Source organism: Hemiscyllium ocellatum, assembly GCF_020745735.1.
Source record: "Hemiscyllium ocellatum isolate sHemOce1 chromosome 27 unlocalized genomic scaffold, sHemOce1.pat.X.cur. SUPER_27_unloc_13, whole genome shotgun sequence".
NCBI classification, from domain to species: Eukaryota; Metazoa; Chordata; class Chondrichthyes; order Orectolobiformes; family Hemiscylliidae; genus Hemiscyllium; species Hemiscyllium ocellatum.
The window spans coordinates 513,161-540,623 of NW_026867480.1; the positions used below are offsets into that span (position 1 = coordinate 513,161).

At 45.3% G+C, this 27,463-nt stretch overlaps 3 non-coding genes across 3 annotated transcripts; 1 reads left to right on the plus strand and 2 right to left on the minus strand.

Annotated features, from left to right (window-relative positions):
- Positions 1-6,574: 6,574 nt before the first annotated feature.
- On the plus strand, positions 6,575-6,648 carry trnan-guu (transfer RNA asparagine (anticodon GUU)). Its single transcript has one exon. It is a non-coding gene; the product is annotated as a tRNA-Asn (tRNA).
- Positions 6,649-16,149: 9,501 nt separating this feature from the next.
- Positions 16,150-16,223, minus strand: trnan-auu (transfer RNA asparagine (anticodon AUU)). The gene has a single exon. It is a non-coding gene; the product is annotated as a tRNA-Asn (tRNA).
- A 3,287-nt stretch (positions 16,224-19,510) lies between these two features.
- trnan-guu (transfer RNA asparagine (anticodon GUU)) lies at positions 19,511-19,584 on the minus strand. Its single transcript has one exon. It is a non-coding gene; the product is annotated as a tRNA-Asn (tRNA).
- Between the last annotated feature and the right edge of the window lie 7,879 nt (positions 19,585-27,463).

Below are 27,463 nucleotides of genomic sequence, written 5' to 3' on the forward strand. Positions count from 1 at the left end.
TCACATCACATGAAATAATAAGCAAAGAGGCATGGATAGAGGAATGGCTAACCAATGATACAATTGGGATAAGGGGCACGTTCAGGAGAGCAACTTGTAACTAGTAGTGTGCCACAGGGATCAGTGCTGGGGCCAAACTTATTTACAATATGTATTATTTACAAGTATTTACTTCGATAAGTAAAGTGAATGCACTATTGCCAAGATTGCAGAAAAGATGGTTGATGGGAAGGCAGGTGGTGAGAAGACATGAAATATCTGCACAGGGATATAGACAGATTAAGTAAATGAGCAAACCTTTTGCAAATGGAATAGAATTTGGGGAAATGAGGTTGTGCACTTTGCCAGGAGGAACAGTGCTGAATGTTAAATGGAGAAAGCTGTTGAATAGAGGGATTTGGAAGCCCATACCCATGCATCTCTTCCTCCAAGTTCAGTGAAAAATAGGGAAGGCAAATGGGAGGTTTACCTTTAACTACAGTGTAAAGGTCGGGAGGTTATAGTGAACCTATGTCAGGCACCAGTCAGGCCACAACTGAACACTGGGTGGGTCCTTTACCCAAGGAAAGATATACTGGCTTTGGAGGCAGTCCAGAGAAGGTTGACTAGGATGAAAAGAATATCATATGAAGAGAAGTGAATAGGTTGGGCCTATACTTATTACAAGTGAGAAGATTTGGAGGTAACCTTATTTTCACATAAACGATTCTGGGGAGACTTGACAGGCTTGATGTGGAAAAGTTTACGTTTGTGGGTGAGTCTAGCACCAGAGGGAATAACCTGCAAATGAGAGATTGCATGTTGAAGACAGATAGGAATTTTTACTGAGGGCAGTAAATCTGTGGAACATGTTACTACAGGGGGTTGTTGAGCTTGGGTCGTTAAGTACATTCAAGGCTGTCAGTTTTTGTTTAACTAGTGAGGGAATCGAGGATTATGGCGAAATAGCAAGAAAGTGGAGTTGATGTTTACCAGAGTTAACGTGATCGGAATAAATAGCAGAATTGATTCAATGAGCTGAATTGAATAGTTAATAATAAAGGGGCCAGTACATCCTTCCTGAGATATGGGGCCCAAAATTGCGTTCAATACTCCAAATGCGGCTTGACCGGAGCCTTACAGAGCCTCAGAAGTACATCCCTGCCTTTATATTCAAGTCTGATCAAAATAAATGCCATCATTGCATTTGCCTCCCCAACTATTGATTCAACCTTCAAGTTTACCTTGAGAGAATCCTGGAATAGAACTCCATCGTCTCTTTGTACATCCGATTTCTGAATTTTCTCCCCATAATCCTTCTGTTCCAGAGTAGGAGCAGAGATTTTCTGACAAACCGATTTTATTCAGGGATACCAAGGTAGGTCTGGAATTTCCAATATCTCAGAAGGAATAGTTATTCCTGGACAATGCAGAGAGGACTATGGTGTGGTCCTGTAAACCTGAGTCAGCAATAACTCTTTCTGGATCAAGAAACAAAAGGGCCACTGAGAAACTGCAAAATCATAAGCCCTCAGAAAAAGAAATTAGGCAATTCAGCCCATTGAGTCTGCTCCACCATATAATCATTCTTAAGTATCAAGGGTTACGGGGAGAATGGGGATGAGAAAGTTTTCAGCCAGGATTGAATGGTGGAGCAGACTCAATGGGCTGAATGGCCTAATTTCTGCTAGCTAACTATCCCTGGGAAGAAGGATGTATAACAACAAGCTGTTTCCTGGGACAGATGAGATAAGTTTTTAATAAACTCGTGACAAAAGGACAAGTTAGTCTGTCTGTGGAAGGATGGCCTTGACACCAAGAGGTTAATTGCAGGACAGGCTGTTTCAAACAGACAGCTAAACCTCAAGGCTAAGAAGGTATGCTACACACTGGAGGTCTCTAGCAATGTGGGGAGGTGGTGTTAGAATCTAAAGAAACATCACACCACAGATTTAAAAGTGATGAATCTCCACCAGAATTTAAACCCAGAAAGATGCAGCAGCAGTACTTGGAAGAACAACACTGCAGTGAATCCCTGAACACTTCCAGAGACAGATATTGTCGGTGGAAAGTCAATTAAATTCTGCCATCAATTGGATGATCCCCAAGTTGGGAGTGAGGTTGAACTTGGTGACTTGTGGGGGGGGGGGGTTATTTTTGGTTGCTACAGACAATAAAGTGCAAATCATTGTTTCAGCAGTTGATTCTCTGCGCAGTTTCTGAGTCAGGAGCCAAATTAAGGCAATTCACCCACAGCCACAGTGAGGCTAGGATTAATATTGACTCCATTGCATTCAGCACGACATCACAGCAGCATTCAAGATCTCAAACAGAAACACCCAGAGGAACATGTTGCCCTACATTAGGTAAAATTAGCCTGAAAAGTGGTGTAATCTGTTCTAGTGATAAAAATAAATCCCCAACACTTTAAAATCAATTATCAGCAATTTTTTTATCCAATCGTTACAGTTAAAAAATAAACACAACTATTAACAAACTGGTTATAGGCCAAGAGCAGACAGGTGGCATTAGTTTAGTTGGGGATCATGGACTGGTTGGTCTGAAGGGTATGTTTCTGGCCTACATGACTCCATAGCACTGAATGAATGGAGATCCATCCCAAAGATGATAAAAATTTCGAGCACCACTTTATGCAAATATGTGGACCCCCCTCCTGAGGGCAGGAGGGCACTGAGGTTCAGTAGTTCAGACAGTCAACCAGCAACTTCTCTCTGGGAGACTTGTCTCAAGAAAGGAAGCGGTTTCCTGTCACATCAGTTAGATTATCCAGTTTGGAGCAGGTCCGATATGTCCAACAAAATAGGTAGACAGGGCAGTGAAGAAGGCTTAAGCCTCACTGCCCTTCATCAGTCAGGGAATTGAGTATAGAAGTTGACAAGTTATGTTGCAGTTAATCAGGATATTGGTGAGGCCACACTTGGAGTATCGTGATTCGTTTTGATCACCTTGCGAAACAAAGATGTTATTAAACTTGAAAAGAGTGCAGAAGACATTTACAAGAAACCAGGACTCAAGGTCTGAGTAACAGGGAGAGGTTGGACAAGCTAAGACGTTTTTATTTCGAGCATAAGAGCCTCGGGGGGTTGGGGCGGGCTCATAGAGGTGAAGAGATCCTGAGAGGCATGGAGAGGGTGAATGCACTCAATCTTTTTTCCCAGGATTGGGGAATTTCGAATATCAACATGCATTGAGAATCCCCATGAATACACGCAGCCTGCGTGGGAGGGCTCAAGGGCTCTAATTGCAGAGAGAAATTTAATTCTTTCGCGAAATGTGGACTAGTGTTCTCGCTGTAGACGAGCCTTTCATTGGATTGTTGAATCTGGCGGGTAACAACGACCCCTGCCCCGTGGAAACTCTATGGAAGCAAATTGATTTCCTCAAACTGACTGGAGTGTCACCAGGATTGGGCAGAAGCCAATCGGTTGCCGAGTGCTGGAGAGGGGATTCCTTGCAGCACCAGGGACCTGGGTTTGAACCCACCCTCATGGTGACAGTGTGGATTTTGCCCTTTCCTACCCCTCCCCCACTCCCTGTCTACGTGGGTTTCCTCTGGGCGCTTGATTTTCCTCCCATGTTCCAAACATGTACTGGCTAGAATGGATTGGGCGTTCGAAATTCAGGGATAAGCTGTGGGGGTGTATGTTCTTCCGAGGGCCAGTATGGACTTGGTGGGCCAAACGGCCTGTATCCACAGTGATTCCCCCAACGTGTCTCCAGCCTGGCTTCCAGCTCCATCTCTCTGTGCTGAAGGTCCTCCAGTGTGTGTTTTCCCTAGTTTCCAGCACCCAGAACGTCCCACGTTCTGCAAATCGAAAGACAAGTCCCAACCTGCCCTCTCCCATGTGTGTTGTGTAACTGCTTAATCACTTTTAGTGGCCCAGCAAAGGCTAATAGCCAATTTGGCAAACCAGGAGGATGGCCTCAACCGCGACCTTGGGTTCATGTCACATGACAGGTAACCCCACTTCACTGTTATGCTCTCTCTCACACTTACACACTCACACGCTCGTGCAGAGCCTTTCCGGTAGACATGCTCTCTCTCAGACACACAATAATACGTCCCTACACTCACACCAATGCATACATCTTCGCACATGATTATACCCCATCACACACACACTTTACCCAGCATGCACACGCACTTACACACACTCTCTCTCTCTCATGCACGCACTCACGCATTTGGAGTGAATTTGCATTTGCAGGATTATATATTTGGAAGTAGAACCATTCTGACTCAAGATTGGGTTACAGACAGACTCTAACCTCACAGCTTTCATGCATTGTTTGACGTGAGGTGCTACCTCCTTTTATAAAACATAAAGTTTCCTGGAAAACGTGACTTAAAAGAAGTTCTGGAATGTACAGATTAATTAGCCGAAATCTGCAATCCATTTTAAAAGATGAATGATTTAACAGAAATCTAGGTTTCTTCAATTCATCACTTATGTTGCATGACACTATAATCTTTTTGCACTATATTCTGTGCCTTGTGATCCTACTCCACAGCTACCTGATGAAGGAGCAGCACTTCGAAACCCAGTGCCTCCAAATAAACCTGTTGGACTATACTCTGGTGTTTGTGAGATTTTAAAACTTTATTTCCAGTGAATACAGCCCACACCTCAAACTGTTGCCAGTAAACTTTGCAATGCCAATGAAACAATGAACCTGTAGTCCTGAAAAATATACAATTTCTAACAAGATTAGCTACTCATTCACTGATCCTTCTGAGACATGACATTAGTGCTGGAAGCTGAAAGAAATGAGCAACTTTAAAACAAAAACCTGTTGGACCTCGCAGACTCTGAACGTGGCGGTATGTTCAGGTAACCTTTACTACGACCTTATTTTGTTACAGCTTCAGATTTCACCAGCAAAAGAGGCATACAATAAGTGCTTTTAAAAGAAAACACCTCCAGCCCAAAGTGCACCCAGTCCCCCCACCCCACTTTCTTTGTTGGTCAGCTGAGTTGTCCGTTTGTTACTGGATCCCTGGTACAGCCAGGTAAAGCATGCAGCTGGGATGACTGAGTGGACCCTTTCCTGCAACGGCAGTTTCCTTCACTAAAAAGGGCCAGGAGTGAATCAGATGGTGTTTTTCTCCCCCACTGCGGCTCCTGGGAGTGGAAAGGAAACAATCACCAAAACCCAGTCTTAGCTTTGTGAATCTTCAGAAAATAAGCCAACGTTCATCCCTTCAGATTTTCCATCCTGAGCTTTGTCACTCTTTTGTAGGACATTACAAGTGGAGGTTTTGCAGAAGAGCACCACAATGCAATCTGATTAATCAGGACCTGGATGTTTTCGGTCTTTGAATGTAAGTGTTGTGCTCCAGAACATTGGTGTTCACAGTTTATAATACTTATCTTCCCAGTCCCCTGTATCACTTGTCGAAAATGTTTAATTTGCGTTTTGTAATCCTTTCACTGTCTGCTAATGAGGAAAGTGTTTGCGTGTTTTACCTAAGTTATGTTGATCATGCATACCTCGAGCCTCAAGCTAATTTCACGAGAAACCTTCTCCAGTTCAAAAGCAAACTGTTAGTGATGGCTCTGTTTCTTGTCACGTATCCAATTTCAGATCGATGTTGTTAATGTCCCTTTTATTCCTTCAGATCCAGGTTTCGCTCACAGGGCATGAACAGAACTGTCTCTAAATACATTTACCAATCTACACTCATCCTATTGATTGTCCAGAGACAATCCAGACAACGTCCTCTTGTTGTACAGGCCGGGAGGTTGACTCTGATGATCTCGGGGTATGAACTGATCTGAGACATGGAAAGAATTGTCGTTCGTGCACACCAGGAATTCAAACCCCTTCTCTCCTCCGAGCCAATGATCATTAATCTGCCCATTCCCACCGCGTCTTCTCCCATCATTACCAACAGCCCCAGGAAATCTCCAGTTAACCTTCTTTGCTCCAAAGCGAACATTCCCAACCTTGGGAATGTCTCCCCACAATGGAAATTCCTTATCCCTGGAAATGAAGCATGGCATACACTTGGGAAGAGATTTTGGCAAAATATTGTCAGTTAGGAAATGGAAAAATGTTCATGAAGCAAAACAGAAATCCCAGTCTCCAGCTTTTTGAACGTTTAGAAAGTCTTTGGGAAGCGGATTTAGATGAGAATGAAAGATGAACCGTCCGACTGAGCAGAGACAGTCCAGACACCGTCCCCTTGTTGAAGAGGCTGGGAGATTGACTCTGATGTTCTCGGGACATGAACTGATCTGAGACATTGAAAGAATTGTCGTTCGTGCACATCAGGACTTCAAACCCCTTCTCGCCTCCGAGCCAATGAGGGAACTTGCGAACAGACAAAACACTGAAAGGCTCGAAGGGCGACGGTCCCGGAGGAAAAAAACTAATTCCTCGTGACATGGATGTGTCTGCAGAAGGTGGGATCAGACTGTCCCCGGTGTCTCCACAATGAATGTCCCAGGCATTATTAAGGAAAAGTAAAAGTGATAGACGACAATTGTAATTCTAGGCGGGGCAGGCTGAATTATGTATTTACTAACAGCCACCCCTAAATCATGGTGCAGCGAAACGGCTTGCAGCGCCTGTCTCTGTGGCGCAATTGGTCAGCGCGTTCGGCTGTTAACCGAAAGGTTGGTGGTTCGAACCCACGCAGGGACGCTTTGCTCGCTGTTCTTCCTTGACTTTGAATCAGCGTGCTTTTAAATGGGGTCAGGAAAATGTTCCCCCAACGAAAACCTTCTCCACAAAGGGGTTTCTGATTAATTAATTAATGCCTGACGTCAGGGACTGCGAATGCGGCGGAGCCGAGACAAAAAGAGAAACTCGGCAGGTTTGACAGCACCTGTCAGAGAAAACGGAATTCTGAAATGCTGCGTCTGATTCTCTTTCCGTAGATGTTGCCTGACCTTCTCCGTTCCTCCTGCAATTTTCCATATTTGTTTTTAACTAAAAGTTAAAAGTATTTAGGGATGAAACACCTAGACTCGCCGTGTGCAGATATTTAACCCTTTCGAATCACCGTGAAGTGAATGGATTCAAAAAAACTCTGCGATGATTCACTCTTTCTCTGCTCCACAGGCAGACAGACCTGGGAAGTGAAGCTGTCAGTATGGTTCTGTATTCGTGGGCTGAGTGGTTAATGCGATGGACTTGAAACCCATTGCGGTTTCCCCACGCAGGTGTGACCCCTGACGACTACAAAATGAGAAATGTCGTCGAAAAGAAAGGGAGCTTGCTCCCCGGCTTCTTCTTTAAGATTCACGTCAGTGGAGTGGGAAAACTATTTCACTCACATTGGGACTATGAGCCAAAGATTTTCACACAGCTGAACACAACATTGTCTGAGTATATCTCTGGACATATTTGTAAAAGTCAGTGATTCTGTATCTCACTCTAACCGTATTGCGCTCCCATCTCTGTGTTAATGTCTGTTTTTCTGTGTTGATGTGACTATCTCTGCAAGCAATAGGACACAGATTACATCGGAGAGAAGTGTGAGTGTATCTGTCTGTGTATGAATGACAAATTCTGTCTGCAGTGGCACACATTTTCCCGGACGTGTGTGTCGGAAAGTTTCTTTATATCTGTCTGTGAATCTGATTTTGTGCCTGTGCGTGTTGGTGTATGCCCAGTTCTGCCTGCAATGGGACAAACTTTGATTCAGCACGGTTATAATGCATTCTTTCAAAGTCAGAGTTTCTCTCTCTCTCTGAGAAGTACAGTAACACAATGCCGCCTTCTGCTGGCCTACCCATGTGACATCACAAGCGCCACATTTCCCTGTTCCACTGCATCTGTTTCCTGGTCCTCTGCGGCGTTGGAGGGGGTTGGAGCTCCATCAGAATTTTATTGAGAACAGCAGGAACAGCATACAGCTGCCTGAGTCAGGTGTGAACTCAGAAGGTGGGATAACTGAATGAATCCTTTCCAGAAAAGCAGCAGGTAACAGCTTCTTACCAGTGTGTTTTCGTTGGGGTTTCAGAAGGTTTTTTTTTGAATGGACAAACCGTTTCCCACACACAGAGAGGGGAATGGCCTCTCCCCAGTGTGAACGTACTCATGTATCAGCATTTCATGTTTGTGTTTAAAGCTTTTCTCTCAATGTGAGCATTTGAAAGGTCTCTCAGTGTTAATCAGCAGAGAATGCCTTGTTACACTCAAAGCAGGGGAATGGCCTCTCCCCAGTGTGATCTCACTGGTGAGTCAGCAGGTAGGATGTGTCACTGAATCTTTCCCACACTTAAGGCAGATGAATGGCCTCTCCTTACTGAGTGCATTCTTGTTTCTCAAGGACGGGTGATTGATTGAATCCCTTCCCACAAACAGTAGATGAATGACTTATCTCCAGCGTGACTGCATCAATGAATTTTCAGCATGTAGAGACATTTGTTTCCCTCCCACAGTTTGCACATTTCCATGGTTTCTATGGTGTAGATCATGTCTCTCCATATTGGATGATCAGCTGACTCCTCACCCAGACACAGGACAGGTTTCGTAGACTTATAGAATCCCTACAGTCCACAAGTCCACACCAACCCTCTGGGGATAAAGACATCCAAACCTATTCTCCTACCCCATTACTGAACATTTACCCTTGACTAATGCACCTAACCTACACATCCCTGAACACTGTGGGCAATTTTATATGGCCAATTGACCTAACCTGCCCATCTTTGAATTGGGAGAGGAAACCGGAGTACCCAGATGGAGCTGACGCAGACCCCGGGAGAATGTGCAAACTCCACAGAGACAGTCGCCTGAGGCTGGGATTGAGCCACGGTGGTGATACAATCTCTCCCTGCTGTGAATCGCGGGATGCTATTCAATCTGTGGAAATGGTGCAAGACTTGTCCATTTGTCACTGGGTACACTGATGTTTGCAAACTTTTACCACAGATAAACATTGACAATCCAATGGTTTTCAAATCCTGATTAATTGACTCACTTTAAGATCCTGATAAGGTATTTGCTTGGAATTCTCGCTGATAAATGTGCCCCTGTGATTCTCTGTAAAACAAACTTAAATCAGGAAAAATTAGAGATTGAGAAATCGTACTGTTTAAGATACTAAAAGGAGTTAAGAATCATAAAAACCTTATAGTGTGGAAGCAGGCCGTTTGAATCCACACCCGTCCTCTGAAGAGCATCCCACATAGATCCGTCCCATATCCCTGCATTCCCCACGGTTTACCTATCCAGCCTGCACATCCCTGCACATTATGGGCAATTTAGCATGGCCAACCCACCTAATCCAGATATCATTGAATTTTGGGAGGAAACAGGAGCACCGAGAGGAAACTACACAGATATATGAAGAAATTACTTACTCCACGCAATCACCCGAATCTGGAATCAAACCCAGGTCCCCAGAGCTGAGAGGCAGCAGTGCTAACCATTGGGTCACCATGGAGTTCTTTGAATCCAGCAATTTGTGTGAAAGTCACTCAAATACTGACCGTGAAACATTACTGGATTGTTATGAAAAACTCAACTAGCTGAGAAATGTCCTTCAGGGGAAGGGCGTGTTCTGGCCCTCCACAAGACTCAGCCCTCAATGAGAGTAAAGATAGTGAGAACAATGGGATACTTACAGACAGTTTCCTCCATCTCCATCACAGGAATAACTGACAGATCCTCACTTCAAGAAGATCAAGACCAGAGTGGATGAAGAATCATCACCTATAAACTCCGCTACCAGACACACTCTGTCCTCCTGGAGATACATGGTTTTGTTTCTTTAGAGAGAGGGAGAGAAGAGAGAGAGAGAATTGCCGCTTACTGACCTACAAGAACCAGCCGCTCCGAAGCCTCTCCTTCTCAGTGCAGGAGAGAAAAACGTTCCTCTTGGTTTGAGATTGCTGTGGGGTAATTCTTCAACTCTAACCCCGTGTAAAAGAATTTCCCAGAGTTCAGTACTAACTCGAATACAAACACTTCGCAGCAGGTTGTTCCTAAATCCATCCAATCCCTCCCTCCAGCTCTGTCTCTCACTTTTCAACTCCACCAGCTCAGACACCCGCACTGCGCATGCTCCATAAACAACTTGGCGCTGCCTTTTGTTCACTCTGATTGGCCTGGAGTCCCGCAAATTCCAGAATGTCGTCCTGAGCTGCCCCACTTTCTATTGGGCAGGAAATGCGGTCAGTCACACAAGAGCTGAAGCATAAAAGAGATATGTGTTCATCTCTGAGTCGGCTTGTGTTTATTGTCCATCCCTCGTTGTCTGGAGGGCGGTGAGGAGTCAACCACAATGGAGTCACATGTAAGTCTAACCGGAGAAAGGTGAGCCCAATGGTATCTTACAATAACTGACAGTCCAGATTTTTAATAACGTAACAGAACACCTCTATTTGGCCTGGTGAGATTTGAACACCTCCCACAGAACATTAACCAGGGTGAGCTAGGACTAGACCAGTTACATTGAGACAAAACCACTGTCTCCTGAGACAAGAATTTCCAGCTTTGGTCAACAAGAGGACACAATGTTTCAGGGAAATCTATTCAGAATTTCCAACATGAACTGACAGGAATAACTGCTGTAAAACTCCCTCACAGGATTTTAGGGAGAAGATTTACATATGAAAAGAAGAATCATAACCCATAAGTCCGTGTGTGAGTAAGAATAATATTTATTGTTACGTCATGGAGATCAAACCCTGTTAATTAAACTAACCGCCCAGAAAAGCTCATCTTGCCTCTTAATCTGTTAAAATGTGAGTGACAGAATTCCTAAATTGCACTATTTAAAGAAAATATTTTTCTAACTAATAGTGAACACTAAACAAAACTTATTCACAAATCCAACACCCCTTTCTTAAACTACTTACTATCTGACCCCAACTCGACACAACTTAATATGCTATTCTAATAACGTATTTATTAATCGTTACTTTAACTTAATCTCAAGTCCACACAGTCTCCTCTTCATTGATGTTTTCACTTTTCTAACTGCTGATCTTCCTGGGTGCTCTTCTTTTTACTGTGTGTTTCACGTGAAAAGGTACCTTTGATGGAGAGTGTTTTCAATTTCTCTGAGAGCAAAGTATTAGATCGGCAGTTGCTTCCCACTAACTTTCAAAATGCCGGGTTTATATCCCCCATAGGACACATTAAATTCTTATTTGATTGATTTCCAGGGATCAAAACCATAGAATTCGAATCTCATTGTCTTCTGGTATCCTGGGCATAGATTAAATTAATTAAATTTGAATTGTTGTCAAAACATCAAACAGAACACAGGTATCCATTTAAAAACCAATTGCTACATTTGAAACAGCCCGACCTTTTGCTAGTAGCTGTGGCTGTACTTTAACTTGAGAAAAACACTCTCTATCGAAAACTGACAATACATGCTCTGGACTTCGTAACATTGCATTGATCATTTGCCCTGGATTAACACGAAGACTCCAACACCATGATGAAACCATGTAAACGTGGTGACTATGGGAAGAGATTGTAGTTCCCCTGTCTAGCTGGATATTGATTGATACAGTCACACTGGAAATAAGCTTTTGCCTGCTCTACATGTGGAAAGAGATTCACAGTGTATTCCAGCTTCCAGAAAAATGTGCTTATCACACTGAGGAGATACCGTTTAGCTGAACCTCCTGTGGAAAGTATTTCACACAGTCAGTCAACCTCACTGTGCACCAACGAGTTCACACTGGGGACAAGCTGTTTTTGTGCCCTGTATATGGGAAGGAATTTGCACGGACATCAAACTTGTTGTGACATCAGCGAGTTCACACTGGAGATAAATTATTTACTTGCTCAGAGTTTGCAAAGGGATTCGGATAGTCCCACAACCCGCTGATACATCAACACATTCATTCTGGTGAGAGTGTGTGAAAGAATTCACTTCTGCCGACACATCAATGAGTTCACTCTAGGGAGAGATCATTCACTTGCTCCGAGTGTAATACAAACTGCATTCAGTTTTCTCAGCTCTTCAGTGCAGTTACAACATTGGTATCTACCCAACAATCTGGAAATTTGCCAGATTGCCTGTGCACAAGTAGCAGTACACATCCAACTCAGGATTAATCGTCCTATCAGTATACTCCCGATTATCGATAATGCTATGTAACATATCGAATAACATCCTCTCAGCTGTGAGCTGCTGAGTGACCAGCTTGGGGACCACCAGGCTCACTCAGGTACTGACCACATTCAAGCCTTGGTTAAAACATGGACAAAAAAGCTTAATCCTTGAGGTGAGATGAGATTGGCAACCCTTGACCTCAAGGCTACATTCGACCCAGTGTGGCATCAAGGTGCTTTGATGAGATTCCAGGATGCAATTTACTACTGCGTACGTTATTCTCCATATAAATCACAACGATCCTCTTGATTAGGTTCCAGTCTGTAATTCATTCCCGAGTATGTTATTCTATATACAAACTATCCCGAACCCCTCAATTACATTATAGCCTGTATTACACACTCAGTTTTCTGTTATACTGGATGTAATCATCCTGATTCCCTCGATCAAATTTCCGTCTGGAGCTCACTTCTGATTGTGTTATTCTGTCAGTTAACAAACCCTATCTCTTGATTAGATTCCAGTCTATAAAACCCTTCCTTGAATTTGGCTACCTTTCAGAAAATTTCCGTGTTTATTAATTTTGAACTTTTTTTCAGCGACCAATCTATAATCGCTCTGTCTGATGTAAAATCACGGTCTTCCATGGCATATAATTTACCCAACATGGCATGCGATTGTTATCGCACCCCATTCTTAATGCAGGAGTCCCACGAGCACGCGCAATGCGTGCTTACAGGCACATGGGCTGGAGTTGGGAACATGCGCACTGATGGTCCGTAAGCCTGAAGGGAGAATGATGCCAATTTCGGTCCAACACTGACAGTGATGGTTTCGAGAAACTCCTCTCACAGATTAGATTAGATTACCTACAGTGTGGAAACAGGCTATAAGGCCCAACACCAACCCTCCGAAGAGAACCCACGCAGACCCATTCCCCTACATTTACCCCTGCCTAATCCACCTAACGCTATGGACAATTTAGCATGGCCAATTCACCTAACCTGCACAGTTTTGGATTGTGGGAGGAAACCCACGCAGATACGGGGAGAATGTGCAAACTCCACACAGACAGTTACCTGAGGCGGGAACCACCGCCCGAGCCACCGTGCAGCCTTAACGGGCGGGGGGCATTTCCAGGCTTTTCCTCGAGTAATGTTTGAATGTTTGACTGGAGTTATGTGGTGAGTCTTTCTGACCTCTGTGTCATTCACGTGATAATTTTGGTGGTTTGTAGTTTGCTGCGACTGTTAAGCTGCACTCCTCAATCTTACTCATACATGGGACCTGAACGTCTTTCACATCTATTTGCTATAACTAATTGTGCTGTTCTGAGATCCAGACTTCAGACCCCTGGAGTTGGATTCTAGAGTGTGGTGCTGGAAAAGCTCAGCAGGTCAGGCAGCATCCGATGAGCAATCGATGTTTCGGGCAAAAGCCCTTCATCAGGAAACCCTGGGGTTCGATGTCAGTTTGAATGAGAATGTTGGGCATTTACTGAGCTCCCTGAGTTCAGAGGTTTAGAGCCGGAGAAGATGATAGAGATAGCGAGGGACAAGACTATGGGCAAAGACTGACATTTTATAATGGATCTGCTGCATCACCAGGAACCTGTGTGCATCAGCAGGCATAGCAATCATAGATTAAACGAACTTAGCGTGAGGAAGGAGAGAAGCAGCCGTGACCTGGAACGAAAGGAGGTCACTGGACCTGAAATGTTGACTGTACTGTCTGCCCATTGATGCTACCAGACCTACTGAGGTTCTCCAGCAATTTTTGTTTTTGTTTCTGTTTCAGATTTCCAGCATCCACAGTTATTTGTTTCTTATTCAGCAATTTGGATGATCTCAGATTTATGGAGAGTAGAATGTTTCAGGCCTTCAGGTGTGTGACAGAAGAATCAAAATCAAGAGGTGACAAAGGCATAGTGTAATTTTCAGAATCAGATAAAATGAGGTGGGGCAGGGTCAGAAATTATTCCTGAGATTTGAAGAGGTGGTCCCAATGAAAGTGTGGGCATGCAGCTGGTAGCTCATCTGAGAGGTAAAGCATTTACCAAGCTTTCAAGCGGCTACTTCAGCCTCACACATTTGGCATGAGGATAGATGGAAGTGGTGCTGGAGAGTGGTGTTTGCAGCGTGATTTGGACACAATGGATTTAAACTTCTCATTATTTAATTGTGCAAGAGTTTCAAGTATCTAGAATTGGGTGTTGGGCAGATGGAGGCAGTGCGAACCTCAGAGAGAAACTTGAGGACAATGATTTTCACATTTTCACTTTACTTGTTTTATTTCCAGCCAAGTTGACTCTCTCTGTCTGATGGTTGACAGGCTGGGAGATTATGGGTTGGGCCTTGATCGACTGAATGTTTTTTTAGATTAGATTAGATTACTTACAGTGTGGAAACAGGCCCTTCCGCCCAACAAGTCCACACCGATCCGCCGAAGCGCAACCCACCCATTCCCCTACATTTCCCCCTTTACCTAACACTACGGGCAATTTAGCATGGCCAATTCACCTGGCCTGCACATCTTTGTGACTGTGGGAGGAAACCGGAGGAAACCCACGCAGATACGGGGAGAACGTGCAAACTCCACACAGTCAGTCGCCTGAGTTGGGAATTGAACACGGGTCTCTGGCGCTGTGAGGCAGCAGTGCTAACCACTATGCCACCATACCACCCACCGTGTTCGGGAAGGTGGAAAAGGCCGGGGCGGGGTGATGGTGGGGGGGGGTGTGGGGATGCGGTTGGGCGGGTGGGATAGTTGGCGGGGGGTGTCAAAGCTTCAATAGAAATCCAGCAGAACTGAGAACAGACAACAGCTAGCTCTGTGGGAACGGGAGACCAACAGAGGACAGATAAATCAGGACCTGGAATCCAAACTGACATCAGACTACCATGTTATCAGTGCTTTGATTTGCATTGCCAACCCTCTACCTTTACCAAAGGTTTGATTTGATTTGAATATCACGTACCCTCAATATTCAGGGTCTAATCCTTGTCATCCTAAAACCACGTCTCTGTACTGACCCTCTGTACACACTTATTTTCTTCAGTCAATTCGTTCACTTTTCTTACAGTGCAGCAAATATTCAGACACAGTCTTTAGTTTCAATTTTTGTGATCTTTTCAATCCAGCTTTGATTGGTAGTACATTTATTCCCCTTGTCCCTTTGTTCTCTGACATTCACTTTTCACATTACTTCATTGCTCACCTGCCTTGATTTGGATTGCCCTTAATGTCCAGGGATGTGCAGGTTAGATAGGTTAGCCATGGGAAATGCAGAGTTATCGGTTCATAGTAATAGAAGCAGGAGTCGGCTATTTGGCGTGTCGAGCCTGCTCCACCATTCATTCAGATGAAGGCTGATCTATCCATCATCTGGGCTCCTCCTACCTGTATCATTCCATCTACCCTTAATTCCCCTCCATGCAATATCCTATCCAACTGTGTCTTGAATATAATTAATGAAGCTGCCTCATCTGCTCCCTTGGGCAGAGAATTCCACAGTGTCACACGAATTACAGCATGGAAAGAGACCCTTCAGTCCAACTCATCCATGTTGACCAGTTATCCTAAACAGTCTAGTCCCATTTGGTAGCACTTGGCCCATATCCCGCTATACCCTTCCTATTCATGAACCCGTCCAGATGCCTTTTAAGTGTCGTAATTATACTAGCCTCCACGACTTCCTCAAGCAGCTAATTCCATGCCCGCAACATGCTCTGCATGAAAGAGTTGTACATTGACTTCAGTGATTCGAAAGGGTAAAATATCTGCACATGGCGAGTCTAGGTGTTTCATCGCAAAAGATGAAATGAACTTTCAGTTAAAAACAAATCAAGAAATTTCTGGAGGAACGGAGAAGGTCAGGCAACATCTATGGAAAGAGAATCAGACACAGGATTTCAGAATTCCGTTTTCTCCGACAGGTGCTGTCAAACCTGCCGAGCTTCTCTTTTTTGGCTCGGGTTTTCAGCATCCGCAGTCCTTTACGTTAGACAATAATACAATTCAGCAGCTCCTTTGTGGAGAAGGGTTCCGTTTGGATATCATTTCCCTGACCCCATTAAACCGCACACAGCCGCGAAGAAAAGGTGGAGCAGCGAACTAAACGGCCCTGGGTGGGCTCGAACCACCAACCTTTCAATTAATAGCCGAACGCGCGGACCAATTGCGCCACAGAGACAAGCAACGTTTGGGGCAGCGCCATCGCTTAGGGGAGGCTATTAGTAAATTCATAATTCAGCCACCCCGCCTAGAATTACAATTGTCGTCGACCACTTTTACTTTTCCTGAATAATGCCTGGGACATTCATTGTGGAGACACCGGGGACAGTCTGATCCCACCCTCTGCAGACACATCCATGTCACGAGGAATTAGTTTTCTGACTCCGGGACCGTCGCCCTTCGAGCCTTTCAGTGTTTTGCCTGTTCCCGAGTTCCCTCATTGGCTCGGAGGCGAGAAGGGGTTTGAATTCCCGATGTGCACGAACGACAATTATTTCAATGTCTCAGATCAGTTCATGTCCCGAGAACATCAGAGTCAATCTCCCGGCCTCTTCAACAAGGGGACGGTGTCTGGACTGTCTCTGCTCAGTCGGACGGTTCATCTTTCATTCTCATCTAAATCCGCTTCCCAAAGAGTTTCTAAAGGTTCACAAAGCTGGAGACTGGGATTTCTGTTTTGTTTCATGAACATTTTTCCATTTCCTAACTGACAATATTTTGCCAAAATCTCTTCCCAAGTGTACGCCATGCCTAATTTACAGGGATGAAGAATTTCCATTGTGGGGAGACATTCCCAAGGTTGGGAATGTTCGCTTTGGAGCAAAGAAGGTTAACTGGAGATTTCCTGGGGCTGTTGGTAATGATGGGAGAAGACGCGGTGGGAATGGGCAGATTAATGATCAGAAGAACCAATTGCCACTGACCAGAGTCAGTTACCAGAGGACAGGAATTGAAGTTCTTGAATGAAAAGCAGCACTTGCGCCTAATAAACGCAGAGAATACTGCAGAAAACCGACAGGTCGTGCATCATCTGTGGAAAGGTAAACAGAGCTGACGTTTTGAGTCTGGTACGCTGTTTGTTCCGAACTCGAATTTCCTGCATGGCAATCAATTCCCAGACACGAGAAAACGGGACTTTATTGAGACGGGTTTTGTGAAGTTTGAGCGATAATGCAACCAACAGGAAGTCATTTAAAATCGCCGGCGAAGAAAGCATAGCCAGCAGGTTACCACCCTGGGTGGGGGAGCCCCAAAGGATCTCTACGCCAGCACCTTAAATATTCGGCCACAACTACACGCCCAAAGTTATGATCTAAAATTTCTCATGGAATTGCTCTAACAGGAAAGGTGAGTACTGGACTTGTCCTGTCCGCGCCATAGACCCAACGTATCCTGTTCCCCTGGATTTGATCAGGACAGAGGAGGCTGATGGGAGATCGATTTGAACTACACACACTGATGAGGGACAGAGCGGGTGGGAAGGATCCATTTCCGTGCGCAGAGAGATGAATAATCAGGTTCGAAACTAAGGAGCCACTTCAAGAAAATTGGTGTTAAGTCAGCAAAGCTAATGTAGAACTGTTCACAGAAAATGGTGATGAAAGTCTCTCGAGTTATTTCGATGAGAAGTGTTCATGATGCTAATACAATCGAAAGGATGAAGGTAGATTGGTAAATGTATTTGGTGACAGTTCTGTTCTAGCCCTGTGAGTGAAACCTGGATCTGATGGAATAAAAGGGACATTAACAATATCGGTCTGAAATTGGACACGTGACAAGAAACAGAGCCATTATTGACAGTTGGCTTTTGAACTGGAGAAGGTTTCTCGTGAAATTAGCTTGAGGCTTGAGGTATGCAAGGTCAAGATAATTTAGGTAAAATACGGAAACGCTATCCTCATTAGCAGACAGTGAAAGGATTACAAGACGCAAATTAAGCATTTTCGACAAGTGGTACAGGGGACTGGGAAGAAAAGTATTATAAACTGTGAACAACAAAGTTCTGGAGCACAACACTTACATCCAAAGACCGAAAACATCCAGGTCCTGATTAATCAGATTGCATTGTGGTGCTTTTCTGCAAAACATCCACTTGCAATATCCGACAAAAGAGTGACAAAACCCATCCTGTCAGCCCAGGATAGAAAATCCGAAGGGATGAAGGTTTGCTTATTTTCTGAAGATTCGCAAAACTAAGACTGGTTTTGGGGACTGTTTCCTTTCCACTCCCAGGAGCCACAGTGGTTGAGGCGTTGAGTTGGGGAAAGTAAAATGTGCCCGTGAGCAGCGTGTGAGGCTATTTCAGCTTCCGCTGTGACTTGACTCCGATGTTCTGAGGGACATTTATTGACGCGAGACAGTGAAAAGATTCTCATTCCCGCAGATCGGGAATTCAAACCGTATGCCGGCTTCAGGACAATGAGAAAGATTAATTGGGGTGTGTGAAGAAGCTGTGAGCTGCATTTCAAACAGGTAGGTGGAGACATTGCGCCCCTGGCCCTGTGCGTATCTAACGCCACCATGCTGCAGAATTCCTGTCCTCTGGTAACTGACTAACACGGACATGCGCAGCAATGGGAACATTCACAAGGTCAACAACCAAAGATAATCAGCGTCACTGCTTCCCTTCCACAGTCCCAACTTTGTGAAGCAGTATCTTTCACTGGCAAAGGAAACACCCTTGTCCTCAGGTGCCTGCTTCATTTCGATCACGATTTCATGTCCCTCACTGTTCTCGTCTCATTTGCAGACACTTGTATCAAAAGAAGCTCTGCGGATATCTGCTTGTTCCACCCGAACAGGCAGTGGGTTGCAGATTCCCACCACTCCCAATGTGAGTGAAATATTTTTCCCCCTCCACTGACTTGAATCTTAAGAAGAAGCCGGGGAGCAAGCTCCGTTTCTTGTCGACGACATTTCTCATTTTGTAGTCGGCAGGGGTCACACCTGCGTGGGGAAACCGCAATGGGTTTCAAGTCCATCGCATAAACCACTCAGCCCACGAATACAGAACCACACTGACAGCTTCACTTCCCAGGTCTGTCTGCCTGCGGAGCTGAGAAAGAGTGAATCATCGCAGAGTTTGTTTGAATCTATTCACTTCAGTGATTCGAAAGGGTTAAATATCTGGACACTGCGAGTCTAGGTGTTTCATCGCAAAAGATGTAATGAACTTTCAGTTAAAACCAAATCTAGAAATTGCAGGAGGAACGGAGAAGGTCAGGCAACATCTATGGAAAGAGAATCAGACGCAGCATTTCAGAATTCCGTTTTCTCCGACAGGTGCTGTCAACCTGCCGAGTTTCTCGTTTTTTGTCTCGGGTTCTCAGCATCCGCAGTCCCTAACGTTAGACAATAATACAACTCAGAAACCCCTTTGTAGAGGAGGTTTCCGTTTGGATATCATTCGCCTTATCCCATTACAGTTCACACAGCCGCGAAGCGAAGGGTGAGCAGCGAACTAAGCGTCCCTGGGTGGGCTCGAACCACCAACCTTTCGGTTAACAGCCGAACGCCCTGACCAATTGCGCCACAGAGACAGGCGATGTCGGAAGCTGCGCCATCGCTTAGGGGAGGCTATTAGTGAATTCATAATTCAGCCTGCCCCACCTAGAATTACAATTGTCGTCTATCACTTTTACTTTTCCTTAATAATGCCTGGGACATTCATTGTGGAGACACCGGGGACAGTCTGATGCCACCCTCTGCAGAAAGAGAGGGGGAAGAAACAGAACAGACATGAACTGTTGATCTCCGTTGTTACTCATAACGTAAAATCCTTGTAGTGCGATCACTTCCCTTAAGCATGAAAAGAAGGCGCTCGTTCCCCATCAGCTTGTGGCGCAACTGTAGCGCGTCTGACTCCAGATCAATCGGTTGCGTGTTCAAATCGCGTCAGGCTCACTAAAAGTCTGCTTCTTACATTTCAAATCCAGGAATGATTACGTTCACTCCCGATATCTGTTGAGTCAAATGTTCGTTGCGGAAACTTTCGATCACACGTGAGGCTTTGCTGTCAGTTTGATTTGTGAACACTGTGTCAGGGAGGTGGTGTGCCCAGTGTTTCGGTAAATGCTCAGCTCCCCCCACTGTGAGAATGAAAACACAGCCACTTCGTTCAGTTGGTGACAGCGCGGTGTGAATAACATTATACCGATGTTTTTACAACATAATCTAGAGATTACCAGTTGTGTGTTTCAATCTATCAGGAGGTCCCAGCTCATCCTGTCATAGCAGAGTGACAGCGAGTTCAGATAGAAATGTTTACCACCAACAACAAATTCTTTCCTCTCACTGGACACTGTTAAAATTATCTTTATTCAACAGAAGGAGCGGAAACTACAGTCTGACGGCCCCTCTCCACATTAACGGTGAGCCTGAATTGTATAAACGGTGTCAGTAAAATCCAATGGACGACACTGATTTGGTTTAATAGGTTTTTTTTGCCAAGCGTAATTCACCGAGAGGATGCTGCTGTGTGAAACAGTGTGGGGAGTTACTGCAGGGCCTCCTGCACATGGAACACACCGCAACTGATGTGTTTCACCTTCACCAGTTTATTCCCATCTCGGAGAAGAGAGGTTTGATGTTTCGGATCATAGGAGGCCGACAGAGAGCAGGAGAAGAGCACTCAGACCTTCACAAGCTTGTCACCACAGTTGGGTCATCGTGGCCCGTGTATCAGTATGGGACAGTAATCTGCATCTACTGACTGGAAGCACAGCAAATTGGAGTGCTGGTGGGACTATCACACAGGAGGAAACGGCTTCGACAGATCAACTGGAGTGGCTCCCAATGCGCAACTCCGCTCACCTCAACTGAATAACTGTAAACAACTTACTCAGTGATTCAAATGAATACTCGGTTTTGAATCTGTATTGTGGCATGGACCTTCGAGAATTATGTCAAAACACCTTCATTGCTGTGATGGAGTATCCTGTTGGGCAGAATATATCCGTTGTCAAATTTCCTACGTTCTGTTGGTCCCACTCCGGTTTCACTCAGAATCACAAAATGTGTGACAGCGCAGACTGAGGCCTGCAGCCCACCTTAGCTCTGCTGGTTCAACACAATATGTAAATAAGTGTCTCATTCTGTCGCCTTCTCCCTGTAAATCTGCACATTGTTACATTGAACATGCCCACCGAATTCCCTTTTGAGTCCATTGAATCTGCCTCTTTGTCACTGTCAGACAGCAACTTACTGACCCCACTCCCTGTGCGAAAACGGTCTTCCTAATGTCACTTTTACTTATTTTCCTGATGACTTTCAATCTCTGCCAAATCGTTCTCGATCCTTTCTGGCCTGGGAGCATTTTCACTGCATTATTGCCTCTGTCTAAAACCCTCATGACGTGGAAAACTTCAATGAGGCCAGCTTTCAGCCGTCTGTTCTCCAAAGTGAGTTGGCCCAAACTTTCCAATCTCCCTTCATTGCTGACATTCCTCAGAACGATACCATTCACGTTAACATGTTCAGCGCCGTCTGCAAACACTTCACTTCCCCGCTTCCTGAAGTATCACACTCAGAATTGAGCGTAATACAGGTGGAAGATTCATTCAGACTCGGATTGCGCCGGCGAAAAATCTGCAGTACTTGTTTTCACTTTGAACATGCGTTTCCCTTCGCTGTGTTCACTGCAATGGCAGCTTTTGCGCCGTCCCTAATTCAGGCAGTCCGATCTCATTTAACGAAGCGTCTTTTTGAGAAAATTGATCGGGTATTTTTGCTCTGGTCAATTTAAGAAAAGATGGTTCGCCTGGGATTGGAACCCGGGAACTCTCACACGTCTGCATTCGCGAGAAGACCCAAAGCTAGAATCATATGCCAGACTAACGAGCCACCAGCCATGGGTGCAGCCACCTCCTGAAGCACCTGTGACTTGCTCAGTACGAAATACATTGTGCATTGCTCCCAGAATTGCAAGCAAGGAAGAGTTTCAAGAACATCTGCTTCTCAATCTGTCTCTGCTCCCAGGACGCTGCTGTTTGTCCCGTCCCCAGGGACCGGACTCTCTCCACTGGTGGATAATTGAACCATTTTATTTCTCCTTGCAAGCTGTCCTGGTGGAAGAAGGAGCCCACACGCTCTTCTGCTCTCTCTCACTAGTTGTTGAGGCAGGATAAGTCAGTTACAGAAATGCGTAGGAAATGGGGAACTTTGAGCTTGTTCCAAAGGTCCTGTTAACGGAGAGACCGAAAGATGCTATGTTGTCGGGACCGAGAGAAATGGAGACCCTTCCCTCAGGTAAATTGATATGAGTGCATTTTTGTGCAGCCTGCTTGGTGTTCAGAATTTGTCTTGACACAGCAATCCTACAGAGAGTCTTTTATTACACGGGCGTCGGTTTCTTTACCGCAGGAAATGGACAAAAACAGCATGTGTTTCAACTTCACCGGTTCATTGCCATCTGAGAGAAGAGGTTTAACACTTGAGATCAGAACACACCGACAGAAACTGGACAACACGACTCAGAGCTCCACAAGCGTGCCAGAATAACTGTGTAAATTTGACTTGTGTATCGATGTGACACATTGAGCTCAGATACACGAAGTTTTGGGAAGCAGATGACAAGGTAAAGGAGAGAGCAGAGCGCCGTTATAGGGAAGAGCTGCTGAAGACGACATTGAGTAAATAAGTGAAAATGGTTTCCCTTCTGGGTTGTGATCCTAACATGCACCCGCTGTGCCATTCTCCTGCATTGCACGGCAGCTTTCCCGAGTACTCAGTGAAAAGTATTCAGCTTTTCAGTTGGCGTGTGTCTTGCACGTTCGAGAATGAAATCAAAAGATCTTCACTGCTGTAGTGTCATGTGCTGTTGTGCAGACATATCGCCGATGTGCAAATATAAACTCAGGGGGTAATGTACACTGGAGACTCTGGAGACAAAGAAGAAACCATGATCTCATTCGACGTGACAGCACTGTTCACTTCAATTGACAAAACCCTAGCCAGAGAAACAATAGCCAACCTACTGGACATACATAACAGAACACAGGAGGCCGAACCTATCAACAAGGACGGCATACTTAAACTACTGGACCTGTGCCTCACTACACACTTTACATTCAACAATCAGATATGCGAACAAATCAACGGAACACCCATGGGATCACCAATCTCGGGACTCATAGCAGAGGCAGTTATGCAAAGGTTAGAACAAACAGCCCTACCACAAATCCAACCCAAACTCTGGATCAGATATGTCGATGACACCTTTGTAATCATCAAAAACACAGAAATAGAAAAAACACACAGAATCATCAACGCCACACTCACAGGAATCCGATTCACGAGAAAAGAGGAAAACGATAGCCAACTCCCATTCCTAGACGTGTTAGTAGAGAGAACACCTAACGGAGAATTCACCACAAGGGTACACAGGAAACTAACACACACAGACCAAGTCCTAAACTATGAAAGTAACCACCCCAACACACACAAACGAAGCTGCATCAGGACACTATTCAAAAGAGCCACAACACACTGCAGTACACCAGAACTGCGAAAAGAGGAAGAGGAACACCTATACAAGGTATTCGCAAAAACGGATACCACGCAACTTTATCACCAGATGCCTAAGAGATAGACCACGGAACGAGGATATGCCACAACCAAAAGGACTAGCCACACTACCATATGTCAGGAGCGTCTCAGAACTGACAGCCAGACTACTGCGACCCTTAGGACTCATAACGGCACACAAACCAACAGCCACGCTCAGAGAACAACTTACTAGAACAAAGGACCCAATACCCAGCATGAGCCAAACTAACGTAGTTTTTACAAATACCATGCAAGGACTGCACAAAACACTATATAGGACAAACAGGAAGACAGCTAACAATCCGCATCCATGAACATCAGCTAGCTACAAAACGACACGACCAGCTATCCTTAGTAGCCATACACTCAGACAACAAGCAACATGAATTCGACTGGGAAAGCACTACTATCATAGGGCAAGCCAGACAGAGAACAGCCAGAGAATTCCTAGAAGCATGGCATTCATCCCCAAACTCCATCAACAGACACATCGACCTGGACCCCATATACAAACCACTACAACGGACAGCTGAAACTGACACCTGGAAGCGGCAAGAACAAACCGCTATAAATACCGGAAGAAACATCAAAGAAGCGCTTCGCAGGAGGCTCCAGAGCACTGATGATGTCTCCTAGCCAGGGGATGAAACGTTTGCAACAAAAACTTCCAGCTCGGCGAACAGAACCACAACTCTGAGCCAGTTGAAACTTGCTCAGCGTGAAATACATTGCTCCAAGAATTGCAAGCAGCAAAGCGTTTCCAGAACATCTGCTTGTCATTCTGTCCCGGGGCGCTGATGTTTGTCTCATCCCCAGGAATTGGACTCTCTGTACTGGCAGATAATTAAACCATTTTGTTTCTACTCGCAAGCTGTTCTGGGGGTGAGGGAAGAGTCCATTCGCTCTTCTGCTGTCTCTCTCAATCACTTGAGGTGAGAGAAGTATCTGTTACACTAATGCGTGGGAAGTGAGTAACTTTGAATATGAATTTCCTCCAAAGGTCTATTATCGGAGAGATAGAAAGATGCTGTGCTGGCGAGACAGAGAGAAATGGACACCAAGCACTCTTCCCTCAAGTAAATTCACATTGTTGTACAGCCTGCTTGGTGTTCAGAAATCGTCTTCACGCAGCAATCTTACAGAAAGTCGATTGCAAAGTGGACATCGCTTTCTTTGCTGCGACTGCGCAGCAGTTAACATCTGAGTCCCAAGTGTCCCAGATGAAGAGAATCCGAGTGAAACCTTCACTCACTGAGAGTCATCCCCATGGCTGAGCTGAGAGGGACTGCAGGCAGTCCAACACGGAAGGGACGGTTAAAAATGAACCAGTTTTGCTCCTTCAGCCTCCCTGTCCCAGAGACAGGCAGTGGGACGGCATAAACACGTTGCACCATTCTCGCGCAGACAGAAGCCGTTCAGCCCATCGAGTCCACGGCGACTCTCTGCCACTTGCCTCTCTCTGAGGTGATTCACAATCAGTGATATCTGTCCTCATAGGAAGGAACTGTATCTGAGTGGTGATACGGTTTCTGACATACTTATCGTCTTGTCATTCACGTCCGACCCGGCGTGGCGATTATGCAGGGAATGGATGGAAGTACAAGGCATGCGTTTCAACTTAATTAGCTCATTGGCATTGAGAAGAAGTGGTTTTGCGAATCAGTTCATAGGAAACCGACGAAGAACAGGAGAAGACCACTCAGACCTCCATAAAGCATGTTACTTGAATCGTGTGAGTTCCCCGAGAGTATCGGTATGATACAGGGTATTCAGACACTCAGGCAGTAGGTGCAAAGGCAAGATATAGAATATAGCACAGCCCCCGTTCAAAAGGAAGCCGCTCAAGGAGACATTGCACTACAGCGGAGGATGACTTCAATCCATCGACCTCGGGACTATGAGCCCAGCACAAACCACTACGCCACTCTGCTCCTACACGCCGAGAGTTTTCCACAGGTCCCTTCGAGACTGATGTCAAAGATCTCCTCTGCTATCGTATCATGTGCTGTTGCGCAGATGTATGGAAGCTCTGTAAATATAAACTTTTTCCTAACTTCCCACATTCTGTTGGTCGAATTGTGATTCCATTCTGAATCACAGCATGTGTCACAGCACAGACGGAGGCCATGCGGCCCACCTTCGCTCTGGTGGTTCGACACAGTAAGTAAACGTGGGTCTCTATTCGTATCATTCTCTTTCCTTCTCCATGTAATTCTGCACAGTGTTACTTTAAACATGACCACCGAATTCCCGTTTGCGTCTATTCAATCTGTCTCTTTGTCAGTGTCAGTTAGGGATTTACTGAACGCAACCACCCTGTACGAAAGCGTTCTTCCCAACGTCACTTTTAGTTCTTTTCCTCATGACTTGTTGCCGATCCTTTCAGGCGTGGGAGCATTTTGACTACATCACTTTCTCTGTCTAAACTTTGCATGACTTGGAAAGCTTCAACCAGGCCAGATTTCAAACTTCTCTTCTCCGAGGAGAGCTGTCCCAAATTTCCAATCTTGCTTCAGTGCTGACATTCCTTAAACACGGCACCACTGACGTCAACGCAATATTCCATCATTTCACTTCCTTGCCTTCTGCCCAATTTGTACTCCAAGCGGGAAAATCAATGACTGCAGATGCTGGAAACCAGATTCTGGATTAGTGGTGCTGGAAAAGCACAGCCGTTCAGGCAGCATCCGAGGAGCAGTAAAATCGACGTTTCGGGCAAAAGTCCACACTTTAGCGAAGGTACTTTTTGAGAAAGTTAACCGGGCACTCTTGCACAAGTCAGGAAACGCGGGCTCGTCCGGGATTTCGCGCAAGTCTACATAGTAGAAGACCCAAAGCGAGAATCATACCCGAGACCAACGAGCCACACAGAGAGCACACAAGCACCCCCGCTCCACCTCTTTCACCAGCTGAGTCTTGCTCAGTGTGAAATACATTTGACAGTGCTTCAATGCGAGAAGTGTACAAAATAAGATAGGTGAACTTGCAGCGCGGGTTGGGACTGGGATTTCGATGTTGTGGCTATTACGGAGACATGGATAGAACAGGGACAGAATTGCCTGTTGCAGGTTCCGGTGTTTAAATGTTTTAGTAGAGTCAGAGGTGGGGGTAAAAGAGGGGGAGGTGTGGCACTGCTTGTCAAGGATAGTATTGCAGCGGTGGAAAGACGATGGATGAAAACTCGCCATCTGAGGGTAGTTTGGGCTGAGGTTAGAAATAGGAAAGGTGAGGTCACCCTGTTAGGTGTTTTCTACAGGCCTAATAGTCCTAGAGACGTAGAAGAAAGGATTGCAAGGGTGATTCAGGAGAAGAGTGAAAGTAATAGGGTGGTTGTTATGGTGGACTTTAACTTTCCAGATATTGACTAGGAAAGCTATAGCTCGAGTACTTTAGATGGGTCGGTGTTTGTCTAATGTGTGCAGGAGGGTTTCCTGATACAATATGTTGACAGGCCAACAAGAGGTGACACCATACTGGATTTGGTTCTGGGTAACGAATCAGGCCAGGTGTTTGAATTGGAGGTAGGTGAGCAATTTGGGGACAGTGACCACAATTCGGTGACTTTTACTCTGGTGATGAAGAAGGTTACGTGTGCACTGTAGGGCAAGAGTCATAGCGGGGGGCAGGGAAATTATGATGCGGTGAGGCATGACTTAGGATGCGTGGCTTGGAAAAGTAGGCTTCAAGGGAAGGGCACAATCGATATGTGGAGCTTGTTCAAGGATCAACTATTGAGTGTCCTTGATAAGTATGTACCTGTCAGGCGGGGAGGAAAGGGTCGTGTGAGGGAGCCGTGTTTAATAATGATTGGAATCCCTTGTTAAAGCGTAGAGGGCGGCCTATGTAAAGATGAGGCGTGAAAGTTTCAATTGG